This window comes from Lissotriton helveticus, chromosome 4_1 (assembly GCF_964261635.1).
Source record: "Lissotriton helveticus chromosome 4_1, aLisHel1.1, whole genome shotgun sequence".
NCBI classification, from domain to species: Eukaryota; Metazoa; Chordata; class Amphibia; order Caudata; family Salamandridae; genus Lissotriton; species Lissotriton helveticus.
In genome coordinates this window covers 643,402,618-643,424,306 of record NC_136063.1, presented here as the reverse complement: position 1 = coordinate 643,424,306, position 21,689 = coordinate 643,402,618, and positions in this window count along the sequence as shown.

Below are 21,689 nucleotides of genomic sequence, written 5' to 3'. Positions count from 1 at the left end.
CTGCATGTGTTGATCAGTAGCTATATGAGTAACTATATGGGTTATTGATTGGTTGTCCAAGTATTTGTATGGGAGACTGAGTGTGTGTGTGGGTGGCTGGGAGGTGTATGACTCTGTGCATAGATGTGTGAGCAGTTGATTCACTAGATGTATGGGTTCAAAGGTGCATGTGGAAACAGCTGTATGGGCGGTTGACTGTGTGCATGAGTGTATTGGTGAGTGAATGGATATCTCAGTGCTACATGTCAAAGTAAGTACATATGTAAAACACAGTACATGTGAGAGTTGACATATATAAATAACTGTGCATAAGAGCCAGTGAATGTGTGAGTGGCTGTATGGATCATTGTGAACTTGTATCAGGGATTGTATAAGAGAGTAAATATGTGGTAGTATATGTTTGAATAAGTAAGGTGTGTATAACTGTATAGTTGAGGAAATGGAGGTGTGATTGATTCTTTGCATGACTGACTAGGTGTGTGAGTAACTCCATGGATGAGTGACAGTCTGTGAGTGTCTGTTTACACTGAGTGTATCTAAGGTTATATTAGAGTCTGAAGAGGTTCATCGTATTATCACATGAATGATGTCATCAGTGATGTGATCAGTAATGTCAAATGAGATGTCATCAGTGATGTCATCAGTGATGTCATCAGTGATGTCATTTGAGATGTCATCAGTGATTTCATCAGTGATGTCATTTGAGATGTCATCAGTGATGTCATTTGAGATGTCATCAGTGATGTCATCAGTGATGTCATTGGAGATGTCATCAGTGATGTCATCAGTGATGTCACTGACCATGTCATGAATGATGTAATATGTGACATGATCAGCAGTGGATTGCGGGTGCGCGATATATAGTTAGTGCAACTAACTATATATGCGAATTTCAATGGTTTTGTGTGAGTAAAATAAGGTTTTGTAAATGCTAATTCCTAACTATATATGGTCTATAACCTATGGTTTTTTCAGTGAATATATATATATATATATATATATATATATATATATATATATATATATATATATATATATATATATATATATATATATATATATATAGATATATTACCTACTGGCGGTCGCCAGTAGGTATATATAGTTAGGATTTTTTCTCTATGGGATTTTTGAAAATTCGATGTCTAATAACTTTGGCGTTTGTGGACGGAATTGGCTGAAATTTTCAGGAAAATGGCACATTTTGTTTCTGAGCAGCCCTTGAAAATTTGGGGGGGGTTCGTCAAGGGGGGGCCGAGAAAAAAGGGGGGTCCCAAAACGTGTTTTTAACATTGAGTTTTCCATAGGGCGGTTGGCCTCACTTTTAGCCCGAACGGCTGAATGGATTTGCACGAAACTTGGCAAAATTGTAGGGACTGGTAGCCCGATGTGCCTTTTGTAGGTCTCAATATATGTGCTCCAGTGGATTTTGAGAAATTAACGTTTAAAAAAAGATATATATCTGTAACAGCGGACCTGGCAGCGTCCCAGGACGCGTACTTTACGCGCAACGGAGCTTTGTGAAGCGAAGCTGATTGGTTCTCCGGCGTCTGTCAACATTCCAAAAAGTCCGTAGCGGCCGCCATCTTGTCTCTCGGTAGGATCGAGAGACAAGAGGAGGTCAAAACAAAGGGGGAAATAACTATAAGGGGGCATAGTAGATCCTCGCTGACCCCCTAGGTTTGATGTGGAGGTTTTAAAAGGGCCCCGCGGGGCAAAAAAAAATAATAATAATAATAATCGAATGGCTGAATGGATTTGCACGAAACTTGGCAAAATATTAGGGACTGGTAGCCCGATGTGCCTTTGCTAGGTCTCAATATATGTGCTCCAGTGGATTTTGAGAAATTAACGTTCAAAAAAAGATATATATCTGTAACAGCGCTCCGCTTCGCGTAACGGAGGTTTGCGAAGCTGATTGGTCATTCTGTCACTGGGCTATAGTTGGGCTACATCTGGCTGATATTTGGGCTACATTTGTTTTTTTGTGTGTCTGGCGGCCATCTTTGGGCTACATTGGGCTACATTGGGCTTCATTGGGCTACATTGGGCTACATTTGGGCTCCAACATATATATAGGCCAATGTAGCCCAATATATATTTTTCAAAGTTAATTTTCGTAAAAACCACTGGAGCATATATCTTGAGACATAGCAAAGGCACATCGGGCTACCAGTCCCTACAATTTTGCCAAGTTTTGTGGAAATCCATTCAGCCGTTCGAGCTAAAAGTGAGTCCAACCGCCCTATGGAAATGAAGGAAATGAATGGGTAATTTGTAATTAGCAAATAGCTCATCGCAAACTAGGAATGGCAAAGAATCGCTATTTATTCCTTAAAGTTCGCTATTTAGGAAATGCAAAAAACTTTGATGATACATATGGCGGTTCATCTCTAACAAGATAAGAAGCATAGGGATACATTTATGATGACTGGCGCATCACCAGGGATGTGTTAGTCATTCTGTGCCGCTGTTCCGTCACCTATGGTGTGCTGCATTTACAATGCGGCGCATCATGGGGCAAAAACAGCACAGATGCGTGATGTATCTGTGCCGTAAAGGTGGCGCATTGCTGGAGTTGTATCGCAAGTGTGATGAAGCTCCAGCAAGGGTCGGGGGTGCCCCTGTCGCAGGGTTTCTGTTCTCACACAGAACTGTGGACAGAGGATTGGAACCTCGGCGAATTAGGGTGTCCCAAAACTCACGTTAGTAATCAAAAACTCCTTAGCAAGCTAGGTACAGTGTCACATTGGATATAACAAACTCTCAATGTTTAGACAATCCAGAATATGAACTTATAGTACCTCAGGATACGTGGAACTCATGAACAGTCGGTCGTTATATATTTCTTAGAAACCAGAACATGGAGTTAAGAAGAACACATGTGTATTTGAAATGTTTATTTACTAATGCCGTCTTCTCAGGCGTAGTATCTTAGATAGTAGAAGTACACATATTATCAGTAGCAAAATTACCAGCATAGTTACTAGTACATAAAAAGCGAATGGTGATAGTATGTTAACATGCTGTAAATGAATAAGAGTTAGCAACACTTATAAGCAGCCGCGGGCCGTGGAGGGAGTTACGGTGAGGCAGGGAGGCGGGGAGGGGGAGAAGCAGGGTGGAGAATACAAGTACACATATTATCAGCAGCAAAATTACCAGCATAGTTACTAGTACATAAAAAGCGAATGGTGACAGTATGTTAACATGCTGTAAATGAATAAGAGTTAGCAACACTTATAAGCAGCCGCGGGCCGTGGAGGGAGTTACGGTGGGGCAGGGAGGCGGGGAGGGGGAGGGGCAAGGTAGAGAGGGCTCCACCCTGCTTCTCCCCCTCCCCGCCTCCCTGCCTCACCGTAACTCCCTCCACGGCCCGCGGCTGCTTATATCTCACCCTCCCTAATACACATATTATATTATTTGCTAAGAAGGTCTCTTTGTGTTGGTTTAGGGCGTGCCCATACTTTAGTGTCTTAGATTTGAAGGAATCACATCAGCATACACCAGCTCTCTCTTCATGTGAACCGCATCAACTGTTGTGTATGTGTGTTCGGCAAAGCAATATAAAACCCGCCTCATGACCAGAATTGGCAGAAGTTGCACTTATGTTATGAGTATGAAGTCGTGGAGATCAGACCTCATAACAATTCTGTATCGTGTTGTTCTTGAAACTTTAGCACTCGCTGTACAGATATAGTTTAACAAGCAAAGCAGATAGTAGAGCAATAACATATTATTCTCATGTAAACCACGATGAACTACTAGGTGGAAAGCTAAAGCAACAACTAAGTGTCGTGTGCAGAAGTTGCAAAAAAGGAAAAATGGCGTTTAAACCGGTAATGAGCCCATGCTAACTTAACACGGTGTAAAGATATCCAGGACCTAGATGACACCTCCCCATGATCCGGAAACGAACTGAATAAGATAATAGAAGTGCCATCTCATGAGAGCAGATTGCAAGTTTATATGTGGACGGTCCGCAAGGTAAAGCATTAAAAACTAGGAAAATTTAATGCTAAAGAAAAATAAAACAGCCAAGTACTTTATCGAGTCTTAAGCCAATAGGCAAGGTAAATAATAAAAACTTGACAAATAAGTCAATGAATTGTCAATGAAATGCTAGTACTCAGCATATCAAACATGAAAAAGGTCTATGACATAACTGTGTATGCAAAATAAGCTGCAACAGCCTCCAATAGGAAGTCACCGTCTTCATCCGAAAACAGTTCAGCCATCCAATTTAAAAGCGGAAAAGAACATACGTGCTCTCCCAGCACCGGATCCTCTATCACCATCAGAGGACAGCTCGGTGGGTTTTCAAGAAAGCTCTGTTCCAAGAAAGACTGTGCTGCCGCCAGTAAATTCCAGGGACCAAGTAGTCCATGCATCAATGCCACAGCCATAATCCTTTCGCCAGGACAAACCAACTCGTGAGTAATGATAGGAGTCATCAGCTGATTAAAGTCGACGTCAGGAGAAACCGGTCCGCAGAGACACAAATCAATGGCCCAATCGAAATCACAGGTCAGGCAGTGAAATACAGGCTGGACACAGGTGAAGTAGGAGAATCGAAAAGATAATCCATATGCCGTGCTTAATATCGCCAACGGCATTGTGCCATAATATTCTAGCATGCGATTGCGGAACAGTGTCAGCAGCTGCAGGGTGGGAGGTTGCATAGGAGGGACATCCATATTTAAAAATGTAAAAAAAGCACAAGAGCGTCCGCTGGTAATGCAAGTAAAAATGCCAATCCACGAACCAGAGTGGAGAAAATAGAATGAAAGGAAGCAGGGATGACTCCAAAGATTTTCTCAAATGAAGTCACGAGACCACTTGTAACAACTTTAAAAAAGTGCGCCAGGGTCTTTGTGGAGGATGCGTTAAAGATAGTCGGAACCATCTTGCTGAAATTGAAAGGCAAATCTGAATTAAAAGTATTCCTTTTATCGTAACAGTAAGTGAACGGGTTATTTGCTGCAGAAATGTTCTATTTCCTCCCACACATGAACATAGGGAGTTTTCAATCTGGCCACAAATACCAACCTTGGGACAGATTTCAACGGCATGGCAAGAATAAGAGCTCTTTTGTCTCAGAGAGAGGTGGCCTTGAGTTCGGCCCGTGAAACTTTCGTGCTTCACATAGCGAACACCCGTACAGAGGTGCAGACCCTTTTCAATTAACTCAGAACAATCTTCATTATTGAGCATCAAATAACTACCATTTTCCAATAACTTGAACGTGGGGATGATAGCAGGAACTGGCATGCCTTGCAACACGCAAGCCATATTTGGTCGGTGTTTGTTGCATGAACCGTGTAACTGTATGTGCCTACACATTAGTGAATGATCTGGCGTCTCAGTGCATTCCTCTCCATTCAGATAAACTTCTTGATCATCTTTGAAACATCTGTATGTGTATGGAAGCGACCAGACCTCATGAAGAAAAGCACTACCTAAAGGTTCATAACGACCTATTGGTATATATTTCATACAATTTGAAAACTTATATAAAGCAAAAGGCAGCATTATTAAACCGTGGATAAGGCACGTTGCCAAAAAACCCGCAATCCTCTGCTGATGATGTCACTGAGCATGTCATGAATGATGTAATATGTGACATCATCAGCAGTGAATTACGGGTAATAGTATCTCTAGTTTACTCCCCTATAGCTGTCTTTCTTTTAACATAAGTGTCTGTTTCCTTCCCTTATACTTACTGTTTTTGGTTCGCTTCTAGTTCGCGTACCGGCGAGCGAACTGGGAAGCGAACTAGAGAAATAGAGGTTGGCACAGTTCCAAATATTGTACCAATTTTTTAATAACGGGGAGGTAGCTCTGAAAAGAACTTTTTTTTTTATTGTTTTTGTTGTTTTATATTTTTTTTTAAATTTTCGGAACATTTTTTTACTTTTTTTGAATTTTTCTGAAGTTTTATATTTTTTTGGGTTTTTCTTGGAGGGGGCAATGAAAACGATTCATTGTAAAGGGCTCAACAGGAGCAACAAAACAAAAAAAGAAGTATTTATTATTTTGGGCGTTTCGTACAAACTTGCATATGATAGTCAATAGCTCTGTTGATCAGAGTGATGCTTTTTTCTCCGTAGGAAATGAATCCATCGCAAAATACGCAGGTGTGTTTTACTTCACCAAATTTCATTTGTATATTTGGCACCATCTCCCTGCCCTCTGGTCCCGTTACTTCCGGTACAACAGATCTTCTGGCCATAATAGGGAGATTATCTAGGTCGTTCCGAAACTGTGCAGCACTGTAGTTGTTAGGATGCCACCTAGTCATATGGCGATGCATTGTGTAGTTTCCGAAACTGTATTTTTTCTCGGTTCCTCTGGACAGTCTATCTTGACATATAAGGCAAGTTACGTATCTTGCATTTACTTTTTTCTGACCTTTGGGAATTTTAAAAAATTGCCAAATGAAGTTTTCTTTCCGGTGAGACGTCCTGGGCTGCTCAGGCAAAAACTGCCTCTCTTCGTGCTCGTCGTCCTGTTCCTCTTCTTCTTCTTCTTGTTGAATTATAACTTGAGCAGGTGGTCCACTCTTCCTTGGATGTGGTGGAGGTGGTGGGGAAGCACCAGCTGAAGCTACTAAAGAAGCCATTGCTCAGTGATCACAAAGGGTCTTTCTCTCACAATGATGAAAGTCAGAGTGAGGAAAGAAGGAGGGATTTTCATCATTTGGGAAAAACAAGAGTTCTCAACCAATCAAAAGTGTTCATTTTAGATTATATGACCTAGTCTTACATCATTAGGAAACCAAAAGTGAAATGAACCAATGAAAAGTGTTATTACCAAGTCACATGACTTGCTGTGTTTACGTTAAGCGCTTTGCAGGGCCTCCCGGTTTGCTTCCAGAAACCTGCGCTTTGCGACTCGCTTCGCGTACCAGTTCGCTAACGTAGCACGTCATATGACGTATCACGCGACAACGTGAAACGTCATGCGGACGGGAGGCGTCACGATGTTGTTTTCTAACGCGGCACTTGCGGTAAAGAAACGTTTACCGGCTCGCGGTCTATTTCGCGGCATCAAGGTCAGCTAACGGGAAGCTTCCCGATTCGCGAAGCGGGAACGAAGAAAAAAAAATATTTAAAAAAAAAATTATTCATAAACATAAAAAATATATTTTTGGATTTAAAGAAGAATACATTTTACAGCTACAGATATTAGCTGTTAAAAAACCAATGAAATTCACAGAAAAAACCATAGGTTATAGACCATATATAGTTAGGAATTAGCATTTACAAAACCTTGAAAATTCACTGAAAAAACCATAGGTTATAGACCATATATAGTTAGGAATTAGCATTTAGAAAACCTTATTTTACTCACACAAAACCATTGAAATTCCATATATAGTTAGTTGCACTAACTATATATCGCGCACCCGCAATCCACTGCTGATGATGTCACATATTACATCATTCATGACATGGTCAGTGACATCACTGATGACATCACTGATGACATCTCAAATGACATCACTGATGACATCACTGATGACATCTCATTTGACATCAATGACCACATCACTGATGATATCATTCATGTGACAATACAATGCATCTCCTCACATTTTAATATAACCTCTGTTTCACCCAGTCTTAAAAAGAGAGTATAATTTTTGAAACCATTGACACACCAATACTAGTTACTACATACGCACTCACTGATTGCTACGTCTACACACACCTTCACTCATTCACCCATACAATCATTCATACATACAATCACTCATCTTTACAACACTATCATATGCACTCATACACCTATACAGACACTCACAGTCTGCCACTCATCCATGGAGTTACTCACACACCTAGTCAGTCCTGTAAAGAATCAATGACACTTCCATTTTCTTGTCTATACAGTTAAACATAGAGCACCTTACATTTTCAAACATATACTAACACATACTTACCTTCTTATACAATCATTGATACAAGTACAGATTGATCTGCACAGAGTCACACACCTCCCAGCTAGCCACACACACACTCAGTCTCCCATACAAATACTTGGGCAATCAATCAATAACCCATATAGTTACTCATATAGCTACTGATCAACACATGCAGCAGTTTACAGAACAACAGACATAATGATGCACAAATTAAGACAGTTTAGTCACTAACCCATGCAGTCAGTGAGACACATTTAATCACTCACTCATACAGTCAGTCATGCACCTACTAAATCCTTCGTCCAGACACTTACACATCCACTCATTCTTCAATATGTAAGACATATTTAAACTTTATAGAAACAAAAAATCACTGGATGTTGTTATCAGTGATGTCACTGACCATGTCATGAATGATGTAATATGTGACATCATCAGCAGTGGATTGCGGGTGCGCGATATATAGTTAGTGCAACTAACTATATATGGAATTTCAATGGTTTTGTGTGAGTAAAATAAGGTTTTCTAAATGCTAATTCCTAACTATATATGGTCTATAACCTATGTTTTTTTCAGTGAATATATATATATATATATAGATATATATATATATCTATCTATATATATATATATATATATATATATTCGCTCCACGACAACTTCAATTTACTGAAGAGAACAGGACACCCATAAGCTCAAGTTAAAGAATTTATTCTGCAGGTAAAAGAATCGCCACGACGCGTTTCGCCATTACGGCTTGGTCACCCTCCATATATATATATATATCTACTGGCGGCCGCCAGTAGATAGTTATTGTTAGGACCTATTATCCAAAGGAAAACTACAACATTCTATTGGCAATAACTTTGGCGTCGATTGATGAATCTTCTTGAAATTTTCCAAACTTTTGGCTAGCTCAATTCCGCTCGTTCCCTGTAAGGGGGGTCATTGGTCAAGCGGGGGCCCGCGAAAAAAGGGAGGTTCCAAAACGTGTTTTCCCTATGCAATTTCCTATAGGACCTTTAGCCACGGCTACAGCCCGAACGGCTGAACGGAATGACACCAAATTTGGAAGAGAGGTAGTCTTCAGTTCTGACTTGTGCCTTTTGCTTATATAGTGTCAATCTGCTCAGTAGTTCCTGAAAAATTACGGTTAAAGTCATTTATATATCTATGGACGCGGTGGATCAGCGGATTTTGCGAGGATTTGTATCGTTGCATAATCGGTACAAAAGGGGGTGGTGATGGACGGAGCATCTGAATCAATCAAACACTCAGACCTAGTCAAAAGATCTGGGTTTAATCCATCACCATTCTTTAGCCCACTCTGCCACCCCAGTTCAGACACGGCTATAAGCAAATCAGTCTGACCCTGTGCCTCATGGGAACAGTCCAGCCCGAACTGCCAAGCCATGTCTTCCCTGGACCGGAAGCAAGCTTCCGAGGACCGGTTTCTGGCATTCCAGCCGCTTCAGCCCGGCTTGCTTGAATCCAGTGGCAAAGTGAGCAAGGGACTCACGTCTGAGCATACCCTGCCACACTTATGGCGGCCAAAAGCAGTACAAAAGGGGGTGGTGATGGACGGAGCATCTGAATCAATCAAACACTCAGACCTAGTCAAAAGATCTGGGTTTAATCCATCACCATTCCTTAGCCCACTCTGCCACCCCAGTTCAGACATGGCTATATGCAAATCAGCCTGACCCTGTGCCTCCTGGGAACAGTCCAGCCCGAACTGCCAAGCCATGTCTTCCCTGGACCGGAAACAAGCTTTCGAGGACCGGTTTCTGGCATTCCAGCCGTCTTCAGCCCGGCTTGCTTGAATCCAGTGGCAAAGTGAGCAAGGGACTCACGTCTGAGCATACCCTGCCACACTTATGGCGGCCAAAAGCGGTACAAAAGGGGGTGGTGATGGACGGAGCATCTGAATCAATCAAACACTCAGACCTAGTCAAAAGATCTGGGTTTAATCCATCACCGTTCTTTAGCCACTCTGCCACCCTAGTTCAGACATGGCTATATGCAAATCAGTCTGACCCTGTGCCTCATGGGAACAGGCCAGCCCGAACTGCCAAGCCATGTCTTCCCTGGACCGGAAACAAGCTTCCGAGGACCGGTTTCTGGCATTGCAGCCGTCTTCAGCCCGGCTTGCTTGAATCCAGTGGCAAAGTGAGCAAGGGACTCACGTCTGAGCATACCCTGCCACACTTATGGCGGCCAAAAGCGGTACAAAAGGGGGTGGTGACGGACGGAGCATCTGAATCAATCAAACACTCAGACCTAGTCAAAAGATCTGGGTTTAATCCATCACCGTTCTTTAGCCCACTCTGCCACCCCAGTTCAGACATGGCTATATGCAAATCAGTCTGACCCTGTGCCTCATGGGAACAGTCCAGCCCGAACGGCCAAGCCATGTCTTCCCTGGACCGGAAACAAGCTTCCGAGGACCGGTTTCTGGCATTCGTAGCATAAGCGCACCGTCCCGATCACGCGTTCAATGCTAATTTGCTGTCAAGCCGTTGTAAACATTCAAAACCAGGAACTGTTGGCAGCCATTTTGTGCCTCGGTAGAAACAAGGGTGAAGAAGTCTGTGAAATATGTGTGCAAACCACGAAAAGGGGGCAGGGTAGACACACCCTGACCCCCTAGGCCTGCTCAGGAGGTCGCACAAGGACCTCTATGTCAAAAGAAAATAATATATATATATATATATATTTTTTTTTTTATTGCAGGATGCGTAAGATCCGCGCAATATTGCAGGCAAATTAAAAAAAATGAAGTTCGGGCTCCCGCTGTTTAAAGTTTATAGGTCCCCAGGCGGCCAAATCCGGGGGGCATTTAAAAAAAAATATTGTGTGGGGTTCCCAATCCCCCACACACTGCCCCATGGACTGGCACCCCCCAGGGCTCTAAGTTAATATATGCAGGGGGCTCACGGGGCGCTCCCCGCAGCCCAGGGACCACCACTCCCCGGGGCTTGTTAAACAGGGTGGGGGGTCTTAGGACCACCCAGTCCCGGGGATCGTCACTCCCTGGGGCTTCAAAACATTAACTGAGGGGGGCTCTGAGGCCCCCCCCGTGACCACTACCCCCGGGGCTTCTTTAATGTGTGGGAGGGGGCCACAAGGCCCCCCTCCTGGAGCCCAAGATGTCCCTGGGGACTGCCACCCCCCAGGGCCAGCTCCTGCAGTGTCCCGGGGTGCACACCCCCAGGACACTGCCGTTTGCAATGGCAGGGCGAGAGCCTCGCGGCTCCCACCCTGTCATTGCAAACTGCTTTCCTATTTGGAAGAGAGAGCAGGAAACCTGCTCTCTCTTCCAAATAGGAAAGCAGATTGCTTTTCCTCAGGGGGAGCATGATGTTAGCTGTTCTCCCTGAGGAAAAGCAATGCCGGCTCCCAAAGGACGCGGGGAGCCGGCTGGGACCGTGGGGGCATTGGGGCTCCCCCCACGGTCTCCAACATATCCGGGGATAATAAAAATTACTGAGAGTGGCACATTTTTTTTACCGTAAAAATAGGAGTCACGCACCCAGCGCGGCCTCTGGGGTGCACGTGTTGGATGCACGACTCATAATCTGTAGGGTGCGTGACTCCAAGCCAAAAACAAATAATATTTTTCAGATACACATCAATCTTATGTGTTTAGTTGTTAGATGGCTCTAAAAAGAGCCCTTGTGTTTATTGAGAGATTTAAGTACCTACAAGTAAGTACCGATGCAGAGTCTAAAGTTCAAGAGGAAGACTCTGTTTCCTTCATCTGTAAAATGTACACCATCTCTCCTATAGATGCCTTGCATATTGAAACGCAGATTGTTGTGGTTTATGGACCCCACTCTATAGTCTCGGAGAAAAGCAGAAACAGATTTATTCACATGTTACCTAGTTTTCTCAATCTGTAGACAAAATTGATTGGACCAGTTCCATTTCTGCCTTTGGCATATGTTAGAATAGACAAAGGCAGTTTGGGGAAAAAGTGACATCAATTCTTCAAAGGTGTCCTTCATAAGCATTTCCAGACCTACCCAAGTCAAAGTGCCTAGGTCATTGCCACCACAGTACACAATTATGAGGTCAGGGTGTTGGAGATGCAAAAAGGATTTCAACAATGGCATCAATTGGTGCCACTTTAACCCCCTCTGTCCAATCCAATTAATGTCTACATTTGGTAAACCTAGGTCTTTGTGATTTCCTTTGTGTTCTGCATACCTTTGGCTCCAGAAAATATAAATGTGTCCCACAATCCACACTTTAAACATCTTGAAAGGAGGTCTGGATGCACTCACATGGTCTCTGTAAATGAAATGACAGTTTGAAAGATGTAGTGTTGAAAAAAGAAAAGAAATGGTTGTTTGACAACATTTTACACAGAAAACTAGGGTCCATGTTTCTGTTTTTTAAAAGCCTGATTCCTATTGGTTAACAAAAACTGATAGAAAATAACATTACATAAGATAAGCTGGTATATTGAAAAGTCAAGCACATTTGCTGTTTCCATTAGCAACATTGTGTGATGAACGTTTGACCTTTGTGCTTAGTTAAGTGTTCCATGAGGTGTTTCTATGGTAACAGGCAGAAGGCAGAATGGGGGTAAGGTTGAAATGTATGTGGTTTGGAAAGGATTGAAATGTCTAACCAATAGAAATGTGTGTTTGGTTTTGAATTAATGTGGGAAGCAATGTGATTTGATGTGAAGGTGTATATGAGTTCAAAACGAGAGGGAAACTCTGCCATTCTATGGTTCTGGTGCGAGATGTTGAAAACAGAGATTCTGAATAATAAAATCTGCTGTGTGAGTGACATACTTCTTATTCTACAAAACAATTGGAAAGGTGAGTTATTAATTTGTGAGGGAATGTATGTGGTGCATTTTGATTTTAATCTGAATTATGTGTTTGTCCTGCTAAAGTGCAGGGAATACTTTTTTTCTCTAGAATGTTATTGTGAGTGTGTGTGCATTTAGAAAGTATTCTGAGATAAGCATGTGTTTATTTTATGTGTGTGCACACAGATTACTATGTTGTTCTAATGTTTTGGTAGAATAAGAAATATAATTTTTTATGTATTTGTAAAAGGAGTGAAGTTTCTACATTAAAATGCAGTACTTACTCTACACTATGAAATGTGTTTCGGTAAAATCGAAGGGATAGTGTTGTTTGTCTAGAATCACACAGTGAGTCTGTGCATTTAGGAATGACTCTGAGAGAATCATTCTGGTATTTCATGTGTTTCCCGACATGTAATTGGTTAAAAACGTATTGTGTTCTCACATTTTGGTAGTATTAGAAAATTGTTATGGGTTATGTGTTTCCAGATTGAGGTTTAGTATTAATAGTAAAATGCAGTTCTGAAATATAGGGAATGCATGCTTGATATTTTTGCAGACAAATAAGTACATATAGTCTTGCAGTGACACTACACCAGCATGATTTCCTACACTGCCCAAACACCACTGCACTACTGTAAACCCTTAATCTACCTCCAGCCTGACCAGCTACACTACCTATTCACCACTTTATTACTGTTAACCGTAAATCTACCCCAGCACAACCTCCTACACTACCCATACACCACTTTATTTCCTAGATCACTACAATACCACAACCCCCTACACTACACAAACATCACTGCACTACCTTAAAGCCTAAAATGCTATCCCTACCATGACCCTGTACACTACATAAACACCACCGCACTACCCTAGAACACTACCACAGCACGACCTCCTACACTACCCTTTTACAATGCAGTACCCTAAACTCTAAAACACTATAACAGTACCCAACACCATTGCACTACCCTAAACCTTAAATCTACACCAGCATGACCCCCTACACTACCGAAACACTACTGCACTACCCTAAAACACTCCCAAAGCACGACCCTCTATACTACACAAAAACCAGTGCACTACTCTAAACTCTAAATCAACCCCTATTATGACCCCCTACACTACATAAACACCACTGTACTACCCTAAACACTGAAACACTACCCAGCACGACCCCGTACACTACTCAAACACCATTGCACTACCCTAAACATTAAATCTATCCCAGCACGACCTCCTACACTACCCAAAAACGACAGCACTATCCTAGAACACTACCCCAGCATGATCCCGTACACTACCCAAACACCACTACACTACCTTAAACTCTAAAACGCTATCCCTATTATGACCCCATACACTACATAAACACCACAGCACTACCCTAGAACAGTACCCCAGCACGACCTCCTACACTACTCAAACACCATTGCACTACCCCAGCATGACCCCCTACACTACACAAACACCACTGCACTATCTTAAATCCTAAAACACTATCCCTAGCATGACCCCGTTCACTATATGAACACCACTGCACTACCCTAGAACACTGTACCAGCAGGATCCCTACACTACACAAAGACCATTGCACCACCCTACACCCTAAATGTACCCCCAGTACAACCTACTACACTACTGAATCACCAGTGTAGTACTCTAAACTCTACAACACTACCCTAGCACGACCCCCTACACTAATGAAACACTGTTACACTACCCTAAACCTTAAATCAATGCCAGCATGATATCCTACACTACTGAAATACCACTGCACTACCCTACAACAGTACCTCAGCACGACTCCCTACACTAGAGAAACATCGCTGCACTACTGTAAATTCTAAATCTGTACTGGTGTTATTTGGAGGAAAACACGTCATAGTTTTTGGAGATCTACTGCAACTGACTCCTGTTAAAGGACAACCATTATTTAAAACACTTGTGCATGAAGACACCAGAAAGTCTCTGGGTAGTGTTGGAAACGTGAACATTTGGTCATATTTTGAATACAAAGAACACATTACAAATATACGACAGGCAAATTATGTTGATTATGGAACTATTCTCCAAGATATAAGAATTGGACTACTGACAGGACATGGCAAACAAGCTTTACAGACTTGATTACTTTCCAATTTGTTTCCAAATGAAAATATAGTTCCTGAGAAAATGTACATGGAAATTGCAGAAAAGAAATCTGTAATCTGCTTAATGCCAACACTGCGTGAGTGTTCTATATTCAATGAACAACTTTTGAAACTGGAAAATGAAGAAATAATAAAAATGGAAGCCATTGATGAAATCGTACATGAAGGAATCACTATTATTTTGACCGAAAAATTGAAGACAAAATTTGGATTCTTTAGAAAGATCAATATCTAAAACTGCTGGTTTAGAAAAGAATCTATATTCATGGTGGAACTGTTGGATAATTTTAAGGCATAATTTGGATGTAGAAAAAGGTTTAGTTAATGGAGCAATGGGCAAAGTTGTGGATTTTGTTAATTATCAAAATAAAGATGGAATTGAATTCTTAAAGATTAAATTTGATCAGATTGAAGAAGTGAAACAATTTGGTCGTATTTCTGTTAGTTTTTTGCTTGTTAAAGATTTATATGTCCGTAGAAAACAGTTTCCATTTTTACTGGCATATGCAGTGATTATTCATAAATCTCAAGGTTTAAGTGTTCACTGTTATTTGATGAACTTTGGAAATACTGTGTTTAAAGAAGGTATGGCATACGTTGCTTTGTCACGAGTCACAACAATATCTGGTTTGTTTTTGATTGATTTTGATGATACTAAGATTACTGCAGATGCCAACTGCGTCAAAGAGTACAATAGGTTAAGAAGAACATATGCTCCTAATTAAAGACAATATCCTGTATTTGAAAAGCGTGTGGTTGCTCGAAAAAGAAGGTATGAGAGTATCTGTACTGAAGGTGTAGAGAAGGGAAAAAAACAAGATAATGTTGTGATTGCAAGCAAAAAGAAAAAGGCCACTGTTGAAGAGATTGTTGGTTTTCAGTTTGAAAATAGTTCTGGTGTGAACTGCTATGCTAATGTAGTGGTCAATGTTGTTTTTTTTCTTAAAGGTTTGCAACAGCAAATTATGGAGAATCATGAAAAAAGATATTGTTCCTTGTTACATTCTGTACATGAAAAATTGAGAACAGATAAAAGTAAAATACAAAGTGTTTCTGATGTTCGTAATCTTTTGGATGTTTGTTCTGGTTCTACACAATTTACACAAAATATCCAACAAGATGCTCAGGAGTTTCTAATGTACCTGCTTACAGTATTGGAAAATGAAGGTGTAGACATAGAGAATATTTTTGGCCTTTGTTATAAATGGGAACATCAATGTGAACATTGTAAGTATACATGTAGCACTAATGTAGACACTGAAAGATTTTTATAATTGACATTACCGGACTTGTAAATCAGTGTCTTTCAGTAAATTAGTTAAAGCTGCAAACCAAAACATGGAGTGTAGCCAATGTAAATCAGAAATGTTATCAACATTATTTATCCAAAGATATGGAAAATATATCATTTTAATGTTGCAACGTTGTACAGCTGATGGAAGAAAATTGGACACTTTAATAAAACATTTTGTAGCTACACAACTATCAATATCAGGAAGGAATTTTGTAGCAGTAGTAATAATTTTCCACGAGGGTCCTTCAATAACATCTGGACATTACACTGCCTATCTCAAAAGTGAGAAAGGCTAGAGTCTTTGTAATGATGCTGAGTTGGTTTTCAAACAATGTTTGCCTTTTGAATTACCAAATTCCTAACTAATTTATTTAAAGCCAAAGTTTTAGGAAGATAATTCAGCCTCTGAGGAATTTATTGTTATCATTTCATAGGATTACCATTGGACAATTTACATACAAATTACTGCAAAAATAAAATTTGGCCTCAAGGAAATGTATTTCTTTGAATTGTGGACTTTTTGTTGCACATTGTCTCGGTGTATAATTTTAACTGGCATTATTTATAGTGTTTATAAATTTAAGTTATAACATTTTCTTAGCAGTAATCATTTTATATACGTGCGATTTGTATTATCTAGTATTTTACTACAGATGGATTCATGTTTTTTTAAACAATCTATTTGATTGGTTTTTTTGCCCGCTGTTATTTGATGAGTACGATTGAAATCACTGTTTCTAGTGAAATTCAATATATTCTGAGAGTAGCAAAAACGACATAGAAATTACTTTGTGAAATTTTGAAATTACGATATGCTATTAAAATGTAATATTACATGTTATAACTATTTTTTCTTTTCTTTTACAGATCCTAATTTTAAGATATCAAAATTAACACCATTTAGATTATAAAAAACAAGTGAATAAAATGTGTACCGTTTTTTATGTGTATTACTGTTGAGTTAAATTTTAGTAAGTCTTAAAATGCACAATGGACTGTGTTTCCACACAGTTGAAGAAAAGGAAGATGGATGGACTAGATTTGTGCCACAAAATTCCAATGCAGACAAGTATGAAATAGGGGACAGCTTAGGAACACCTGTCTGCAAGATACATGGTATAGTACAGAATAGACTGATATGGTTGTTTTGCAGGTGTTGGTAATTTCAGAATTAAAAGAAATGAAACTCTTTAACTTAAACCACATCACTGAGTATTTTTGCACATGTCATATTAGGCCGCATCCCTTCCCTTCAGTAATATATAAATACGTCCTATCAGTTCGCTAAAACGTAAGTAGTTGTAAATGTATCTTGTTCTCTGTTATCAGTACAGAAATATACTCTGACAATAACAATTGGCCTAGCCATTAACTCTCTTTCTTATTTACAAGGTGAGGAAAAGGCATTCTGTATACCTTTTCTTTTCCATGTTAATATAATCTCAATATACACAGTACTTTGCATTGAAAAGGTGTTCTATAGGTTTTTCTGTGCGTGTTTGCACAGAAGAGTCATAGAACAAGACACATCTCCAGATTTCTCAGAAATAATAAATCTGGTCATGTTTGTGAATGCTGCACCATCCTCCTATTGGTGTAGCAAAGCACAATGAGGAAAATTGTTTTCACTTTTCCTCATATTTTCACTTTCAATATATGCTACAATGCACAACATATATTGAAAGAAAAAAATGCTGTTACTGATTGTTTTTGTGCAGGAAGGTGTCCCTTCCTGCGCAAAAACAATCTCCACATGACACAGACATCCTTGCACCCTGGTGGAAGGGTGCCTGTGTCACCACATGGCTGCAGTTTACGCAGCTCTGCAAAGTGAATCACAGACCTGTAACATATTTATATACATATGTTGCATCCCTGTGCTTCTGAAGTACCACAGCATGCTGTAGTTAAACAGTTTACAGTGTCATGCTGCAGCACTTCCTTATAATTTTGCACTTATACATTCACCATACATCACAAATGTATTTTTACAGTCAATTATGCACTACACATACATTAATCTAAACTTTCACACACTAGCATACTAGTTTAGCTCTTTCTTTAACCAGAGTAGTTAGTTCTGTAAAGAACTTTTTTTTCTTTTTGTTGTTTTGTTTTTTTTTGACGATTTTGTATTTTTTTGTTTTTTTAAAACAGGGGAAAGCATGTGAACTGGGAAAAGAGAACTAAAAACTGGGAGGAGAGGAGAAAAGAAAACTAACACTGGTGGTGGTCAACAGCTCGACACACCAGATCCACTGACTGCTCCCCATACGCTATCAGCCGTCCGCATTTTATGCATGATATTCTTAGTTTCCCAAATTGGGGACGGATGTCAAGCTGTGATGTAGAGCTTCCTTGTGTTGCTCCACTGGTACTCGGGACTGCCGACGAATCAGAAGGAGTCTCCTTCAATCTTCTTAACTCCTCCCTGACATAGTTGATTTGATGTCTGGTTTCCAAGTGCTTGCGCATACTTGCAGTTCCGTAAGAATATTTCATTGTGGGGTTTCCCCTTGAAAGCGCAGCCTTGCAAATGCGACAGGTGACTTTGGTCGCATTTACCTTCTTCAATCCAGGTGGATATGTAAAAAAGTTCCATACAATACTGCTGTACCTTTCTTTTGGGGGAGCTTCAGCAACAAATTCCTGCTCTGTAGAGTGTTCTGAATCAGAAGAAGCAGGTTGATGGGCAGCCATAGTTGAATGAAGTGTATATCTTCCCCAACAAGAAAGAAACAGAAGATCTTCTGAGGAGCTCTTTCCCTAGGAAAAGTTCTGAGAAGAGTGATTGAAAAGGGTGGGGTCCTTCAATAGTTTCAATAGAAAGTGTAATGAACCAATCAAATCTCTTTTTTTGAAGTCACATGGGGTACGCGTAGGATGCACGCACTCAGCACGCACCCTGCTCGTACCATGCTTCACAAAATTGCATTAAATAATGATGTGCTTTTTAAGAAAGTTGAACAATATTCAGATAATTTCTTGTCTTAATATTTATATTAAATATATATAAATAAGTTTTTCAACATAAAAAAAATCGCGGGAGTCACACACCCACCGCGTCCGATATGCATATGACGCAACACGCTACCGCGCATCCTTCGCGTCGCGTAATACATACATCTCGCGTATGCGCCAGAAGTCACGCACAAGTCGCGTAGCATCCGCGTTGGAAAAGTTGTATCCGTCGCACACCCTACGCGGATTCTAGACAGCGACCCTAAAATGGCGGACAGTAAACAAGCAGGGTGCTCGTAGGGTGTGCAACTCCAAAACAAAATACAAAAAAAGTATAATATAAGTATATTATAAACAATATAAAATAATGAAAAAAAATACTTCATGTAAAAAAAATTATAAAAAAGGTGTCATGTAATTTAAAAAATAACATATCTAAAAATAAAAAGATACAAAAATGTAGTTAGAAAATATTAAAAAAAATATATTAAAAAATTATCATTTAAAAAAAACTTTCAAATTCACTAAAAAAAACACAGGTTTTGCATTTGTTATAGTTAGGAATTAGCATTTAAAAAAGCTTTGAAATTCAGTGAAAAAATCATAGGTTTTGCATATGTTATAGTTAGGAATTAGCATTTAAAAAACCTTAGAAATTCACTGAATAAAACATAGGTTTTAGGGGTGTTATAGTTAACTAGACATTTCACTCGTATAAAACCATTGAAATTGCCCTGTTATAGTTAGTTGTACTAACAATAACTCAGGCGCCAACAATCCACTGCTGATGATGTCACATAGTACATCATTCATGACATGGTCAGTGACATCTCTGATGACATCACTGATGACATCATCCACGTGACAATCAGATACACCCCATCAAACACCAGTATAACCTTTCATCACTCACTGTAAAATACAGAATACTATATTTGAATCCATTGACACACCAATAAAAGTTTCTAAAAACCTACTCAGTGATTCCTGGAACTACACACACGTCTAATCACTTACCTATAGATTCACTCATACATGCTGTCAATGATCAATAGAACACTATCAAATATACTTATACAGCTATATCTATATTACACACCAGCACACATCCTATTCAGTTATGCAGTCATCCTACTCACTTATGAAAACAATGGATCATACTTACATTTACTCAGCTACACACTTATACAAACACCACTTTATTTATTCATATAGATAGTAACTCTTACTTAGTGTATTATAAAATCACTATTACAAGTATAGAGTTATGCATACAGTCACTCATGCAATCACTGAGTCTTATGTATACTTATATATATATAACAACTGTCACATATACTGTGTTTTATATTTCTACTTTGTTGGGCATGTTTCATTGAGAAATATATTTACTTATCACTACACCCATAAACACATTCACTCACCCAAACAACTGTTTCCACGTGCAGTTTTAACCTCATGTATCTACTAAATCAACTCTTTCCACATCTTTGGACAGTCACACACCTCCCACCTAACCACACACACATTCACTTTCCCATATAAGTACTTAGTTAACTAATCAATACATAATATAGAATTTCACATAGCTAGTAACTAACTGGTGCAGCAGTTTACACAACAACTGACAGAGTGGTACAGACATTCACACAGTTTAGTCACTATCCAATATATTTAGTGAGACACTATAAATAGTCAAGTAAAGAGTCAATCACACTGCTAGTAAATCCTCCATCCAGATATTTATATATCCACTCATTTTTCAATGCAGATTGCTATATATATATATATATATATATTACCTACTGGCGGTCGCCAGTAGGTATATATAGTTAGGATTTTTTCCCTATGGGATTTTTGAAAATTCTATGTCTAATAACTTTGGCGTTTGTGGACGGAATTGGCTGAAATTTTCTGGAAAATAGAACATTTTGTTTCTGAGCAGCCCTTGGAAATTTGGGGGGGTTTCGTCAAGGGGGGGCCGAGAAAAAAGGGGGGTCCCAAAACGTGTTTTTAACATTGAGTTTTCCATAGGGCGGTTGGCCTCACTTTTAGCCCGAACGGCTGAATGGATTTGCATGAAACTTGGCAAAATTGTAGGGACTGGTAGCCCGATGTGCCTTTTCTATGTCTCAATATATGTGCTCCAGTGGATTTTGAGAAATTAACGTTTAAAAAAAGATATATATCTGTAAGCGCGCTCCGGGCAGCGCTCCGGTCCGCGGACCTTAAGCGTACCGGAACTTCGCGTAGCTAAGCTGATTGGCTCTCCGGTGTCTGTCAACATTCTAAACAGTCCGGAGCGGCCGCCATCTTGTCTCTCGGTAGGATTGAGAGACAAGAGGAGGCCAAAACAAAAGTGAAAATGACCATAAGGGGGCATACTAGATCCTCCCTGACCCCCTAGGTTTAATGTGGAGGTTTTAAAAGGGCCCCGCGGGGCAAAAAAAACAAAAAACATTTTTTGGTTTTTTTTGCGTGGGGAGCGCCCGGTCCGCGAACCGGGAAGCGTTCTGGGCAGCGTACTGC